Source organism: Calidris pugnax, unplaced genomic scaffold (genome assembly GCF_001431845.1).
Source record: "Calidris pugnax isolate Ruff unplaced genomic scaffold, ASM143184v1 scaffold8, whole genome shotgun sequence".
NCBI lineage: Eukaryota > Metazoa > Chordata > Aves > Charadriiformes > Scolopacidae > Calidris > Calidris pugnax.
Window position 1 is genome coordinate 5,178,231 of NW_015090830.1, and position 5,995 is coordinate 5,184,225.

Here is a 5,995-nt window from a genome sequence, read left to right on the forward strand (position 1 = left end):
TGAGGTAGCAGGGGGGTCGCCCAGACCCGGGGGGAGGTTGCCCGGGCGAGAGGCGCCGTGGCGGGGGGACCCGCACAATCCCACCCCGGCTCTGAGCGACCCCCGCTGGGAACGAGGACACGACCCGCTGCTCGGAGACCCTTAAAATACTCTTAATGATGTTGTTTTTTTACCAGATGGGAGGTAACCGCTATCTCAACTCGTGAGTGGCGTGGCTTAAAACGTGGAAGCAGCTCAGGAGTTATGGCAGCGTAACTTTGCTTAAAAACTCTTAGAGCGCTCTTTGTAATCCTTTTCTACTTGTCTTTCTATCCCAGGATCCTTATATTATGCAGTATGGTATATGACTGCTTCCTGTCTGAACAGAAAAAAAAAAATTAACCCCAGGAAAGAGGGGGGAGAGTTAATGTTCTCCAGCTGTTATCCAGAGATTGTACTCCTGCAATTTCGCTTCAGTGAAACTTTAGTGGGTTTGGTTTTCGAGATACAGGGCCTGATTCATTCTTGTGGAAACCTATTAGTCTCGCTGGAGTTGCATCAGGGATGATTTTCAGCTGCTTTGCTGCTGGTGTGAAGGACTACTGGAACAGTCAGCTGGTGTCAGGCAAACCAATGGCAAGTACAGAAAGTTTGTCTTCCTGCCAGCTAGTTTTAAGCTTTCTTTAACTTTTAGCTGTCTTGTATATGTGTTGCCCTCATAGTATTTAGGCAACTATATAGGACATATGTCTTCTCCTGCTAGTATTGGGCAAGTATAAAGGATCACAACATCCCCCTTTCCCATTTTCTTTTTTTTGTTTGCTTTTTTTGTTGTTTTTGTTGAGGGTTTGTGGGTGGAGCAAGGGAGATGGTCCTATAGTCTGCTCGATTCTTTGGGAATCCAGAAGGCAATTGCCAAAGAATACACCTCTCTCACATCCAAAATATGCATGAAAATTGTGAAAAGAAAAGGGGAAAAACACCACTTCTCAAACAGATTCTGCAGTTCCTTTCATTTATTGCCAAATGAGCTCTGCTTTCGGAAGGGTGGAAGAAGTCAAAGGCTTTATGCTAAAGATATTCTCACTGCTGTGGGGTTTTGCTCAGTTGATACCATCATTACAATAACTTCTGCATAAATGGGATGAGCCTGGAAGCTGCGATCAAAGCCACTTTGGATTCCTCCTGGAAGGGGAAATCCTAGTTTGTCCCCAGAGTTGAATGGGTCAGAGATTGTAGTTCTGGTCACTTTCAAAAATCGTGTTGCCGAGGGATGTCTTGCGTGCTGATAGGACAGCACGGCTGCATCCCTGAGCTTTTCTGTGAGCTCAGAGGAATGCTTGCTTCAATTAATGTACTTTTTATGGAAATTGATGGAAATTTTTTTTTATGTAATTTTGGAGGAGGAATTTGATGGACAGAGTCTTCTGCAGTCCTCAGTGAAGTGGAGGAGAGCTTTACTGTTCCAGAACGACCTGGTAGGAACTGTAAGGAAGAGGAGGACTGGTGTAACTAAGATATTCTCAATTGTTTCATCTCTTTCTTCCATTCAAAGTGGAGGTTGGATCCTGGGAATGCAGACTCCTTGTGGCAAAATTAATCTCTGCGGTACAGACCTGGGTTGAGAAATAAGTAGAATATTGGTTAAAAAATAAAAGAAAGTAAAAAGCAAATTAAAAAACAAAAGCTATCTCCAAAACCCCATGGCCAAAACTTTGATCTTTCAATTTAGGTAACTTGTCATATGCATCATTAGTGTGCTCCTAGATCTGGGTTTCCCAGTAGCTTCTGTGCATCATCAATTACCGTGAAACTTAGAGGAGCTCTTATTTGCTGCTTTCTTTCTGGATGATGCAGAGGAGAACAAGTCTAAACCTGATACTACTGGTCCTTTTGGTGCCTTTGACAATTGAACAGCCTAATTTCCATAAAAAGTTGCTTTTTGATAGGATGTGACTGTGATGCTGGGTAGAGGGGTAGGGGTAGCACTCTGAGGAAACAGGCGATTGCTCTGTGCTCAGAGAACAGCCTGAATATCTGGGTTGAAGTTCAGAGTGGCATCTGTGGTTGGGTATGTGGGACAGAGTTTTCAGCATCGTGGGCTTTGTAGGCTAATGTACTGCAGTAGGCCATTTTGGGGATGGAAAAAAGTGCCTTTGTTCAGCTGAACTTCTTTAATACCACTTTCATATTTGCTGCTTGCTGGTATCTTAGGTGAGATTTCAGAAAGCCATTTTAAAAATCATTGGCAGTTGTCTGTTGTTTTCCAGGCAGCCCTCCTGTCTGTTTTGAAACTGTCAGGCGTGTGAGGAGTTTCCCTGAATTGCTTCTCATCTCAAAGGAGGAGGGAAACTTCTGCTCAAGATACCACTTGTAAAACACTAGATAACCTTTATGACTAGGAAATTACAGTTTGTGTGGATTGTTACATTGTTACAGTTATCAGGACTAAACAACTTTACAAAATTCCCTTATAGGCTGTGTTTGCAATTATCTCAGGCAGCTGTCCGAAGTGTTTGTGATTAATCACATAAGCTACATTGTACTGCTTTCTTTGTTTTGTTTTGGTTTTTATGGTTTTTTTTCCTTGTCCAAGGCATTATTGAGTAGAATTTTATGGGAAGCTACAATTGTCATGTTGAGATGAACAGGAGAGTTGGATGTTTGAGGGGTCTTAATCAGATTGTTTACAGAGTCTGATGAATAATTCCTGGGACCTTTGAGTATATCTGTTCTCCGTATATTTTACTTTTTAAGACAGGCTAAAACTTGTTCTGAATAAAGCTTAAATGTGAATAAAATGACTTCTGTGAAAATCATGTCATGCAGATGAGATATGAACACAACACTCATTTAAAAAAAATTAAAAAAATTCCAATGTACCAAATTTGGTCTACCAGAATTTACCTTTTTTAAAAAGTAAATTATTAAATACAGTTTTATTTTCTTAGTTTTCATTTGTCCTTTAAAAATATTTCGATAAGGGAGATGATCTCTGAAAGCTTGTTTACGTAGAAAAATACAGAGCTTGAGATTTCAGGTTTATAGTGTGCAATGGGTCCTGACTGAATTGTTACAGTTTGAAGTTAGTGTTCAAACTGTAGTTAGTACAGTGAAGTTAGTGAATGTGTTCTAGCAGTCGTGTTTGAATAGCATGACTGAAGCTAATAGATCAGTAGAACAAGAAATCCATGTGATCATGGAGCAGTTTTTGTAAGGCTTGCACACGTGCAGTGGAAACCTATCATCAGTTATCTTAGCAAGAGCGCATACTGTTGTCCTTTACTTTCTTGCTTTAGGGATAAATCATTCACCTTTCTCTCTTCAATTCCCTCCCTCATGTCTGACAGAAGAAGGAGCACCCTGTTGTTTTTTTTTTGCGTTCAAGGACCTTTGCTGAAATGTATTGCCAAAGAGAATTGCAGCTGACCAAATAAGATACGATTCATCAGCATAGATGAGGGGGCCCAATTGAAGTATATCACCCTTTAACTATTGCCAGGTTGATTAGACACCGAGGCAGTTGCTGTTTGTGCTTTGCTGCACGTGGTTTCTGTAACAGTTTGGTGTGGAATAGCCTTATGTGTGCCTGGGCAGGGGCTGGCTACAGAGCCTGCTCTTGGCCTGGGAAGCAGCCGACATCTCCCTGCTTTCTCTGGGAAAAGGTGCCTGAATACCATCCCTCTTACCACCTGAGACCATTTTGCATCCACAAGGGGAGGACTTGAAAATTACAGCCTTTTGTTTTATAAGGAAGTTGGCTTTGTGATGTGAACCAGCAGAACAACCTGTGTTCTTACATACGCATGGGAGCTGTGGCATTGAGGTGGAATAGCTGCATTGCAAAATAACCATAACTTTTTGACACTTGTCTTCTTCCCATGTGACTTCATTAAATTGTGAGACCTAAGAACCATTCAAATTTGAGCAGGTAAATAATAGTACAACATTTTGACAATACTAATGTTCCGACCTTATGAAGGCATGACTTCTTAATGAGTCAACTGTCCAGATTGCTGCAGTTGTTGATAAAACTTCCTTTGGGTGTCTCCTGTCCCTTCTCCTTCCAGAAGCTGGTCTAGAGAGGGTTGGTGACAGGGTGCAGCAGCTCTGGTTGATCAGCTAAAATGTACAGTGAAGGACTTGATATGACACAGGAGCCTGGTGCTGAGGAGAGCAGAGGATGGCAAGGGAGAAATAGATGAAATGACAGCTTAGGCAAGGAAATTGACATCACTCCAGAATCACAAGCCTTGCTGACAAACTAATTTTTATTTTTTAAATCTGAATATTTAATTTGGGAAGATTTAAGTGGTAAATGGAAACTCTTTGGTAATAACTTTAACTCAGTTTTGGTTTTGAAAACATTGTTTCTCCAAACTTTTATTTGCGGCATTTCCTATTAGCAAATCACTTAGAGGGAGAATGCCTGTGTAGATCCCGGTGTCCTGCTAGTGCAAGGGCCAGTGCAGAAACATGCCTGTGTCATGCAATAGACTTGCCACAAAGCACAGGCAACACGGTTCATGAAGGTGGCTTTAATTATGATGATGTGTGAGCAGGTGTATGGTAGCTAAAGCTTTCTAGAGATTGCCAGCATATAGCACTGCGGTGAAATAAGTCAGTCTGTGTTCGTTTTGGAGCAGCCTACTCTCTTAAATCCCTCCCTGCAGCAGGGATACCAGTTCAGGTCTGCTTTACAGACCTAAGATTTCATACTTGTGTTCTTGAAGGTGCTGTTGCACACAGTGACTCACTGCGAACGCTGCCTTTGATTAGATCTCTGCTAATTCAGTGATGGCAAGATCAGATGTTATGTGTGGAAATCTTATAAATCCAAAAGTTCTGCTATTCAGAACCCATAGACTTTTGCATACATAAGGATTTGTTTCTCTGCAAAGTGTTGGTAAATTAACTTCACATGCAGCATTTATGACAGGTCTGAAAAGCAGTATAACAGGGTGGTCTTGCACTAGAGAAATGGTATTAATGATGGGTAAGAGATTTTGTTTAAAGACGCTAATCAGAGTAGTTCATCAATGGTGTATACTGGTTGTTAGAATCTGTGGAGCCTCCCAGGGTACTTTAATGAGGATGCTTTAATGAGTGTAGGGGAATGGAAAAGACAATAAATTATTTTTTTATTGAATTATTTAATTACAATATTATGACACCCCCTTTCCCTGCTCCGAGGTGTCTTCTCTGTGTACTACATCTTCAGCAACCAGGGCAGTTTTTGATTCTGGTATATTTTTTTTTTCCTCTCACCCCATGAGATTCCCAGAGTCAAGTGAAGAGTCTCATCAAGTTAGGTGCTAAATGGCTGCTAGACTGTGTAATTTATTCTCGTTTTGTTGCGATATCTGAGTTGCATTTACACATTATTACCTGATGTGTTAAACATGAAATTTAGCATGTAGCTTTTACCAGTGTCTTGCTTACTGTTCTGATCCTTTCCCAGGTGATCTGTTGAGATAATGTATCTTGCTGTTCTTGGAGAAGTCTTTTTGTCCTGGTTAGGCTAGTCTTCTCTCATACACCTCCCCAGTGCATCATAGCTGGAGTTGAACCTTAACACCCTCCATAAGACTACTGTAAATATTATGGTGCTGCTCAACAGCACTTTTTGTGTTGCGCTTACTCATGTGACTGTGTTCTGCCTTCTGGTGCTTGGCCAGGGTTGGTTCCTGCATTTTACCTGTAGGTGGATTTCACTCTGCTGCATTCAGGGAGTTGAGACTTGCCTCTTAACAGACAGATTTTGGACAAGAAAGGTAGCAACTTTCAAAATGTCAGTCCTTCAAGCAATGCTTATTTTAAAAGTGAATTTGCACTGACAGTGGCAAACTGCTGCTAACCAAAAGTAACCAAAGTAACCTTTATAAATGCTGTTTTATGATATTCTTTTTTTTTTTTTAATGTAAATTTCAACTGAGTTATGACAAAAGGATTTTTTGTGTATGTGTTTACTCAGTTTGTCTCAAAAAAGTAAATTTACTCTAAGCTCAGTGCTTAT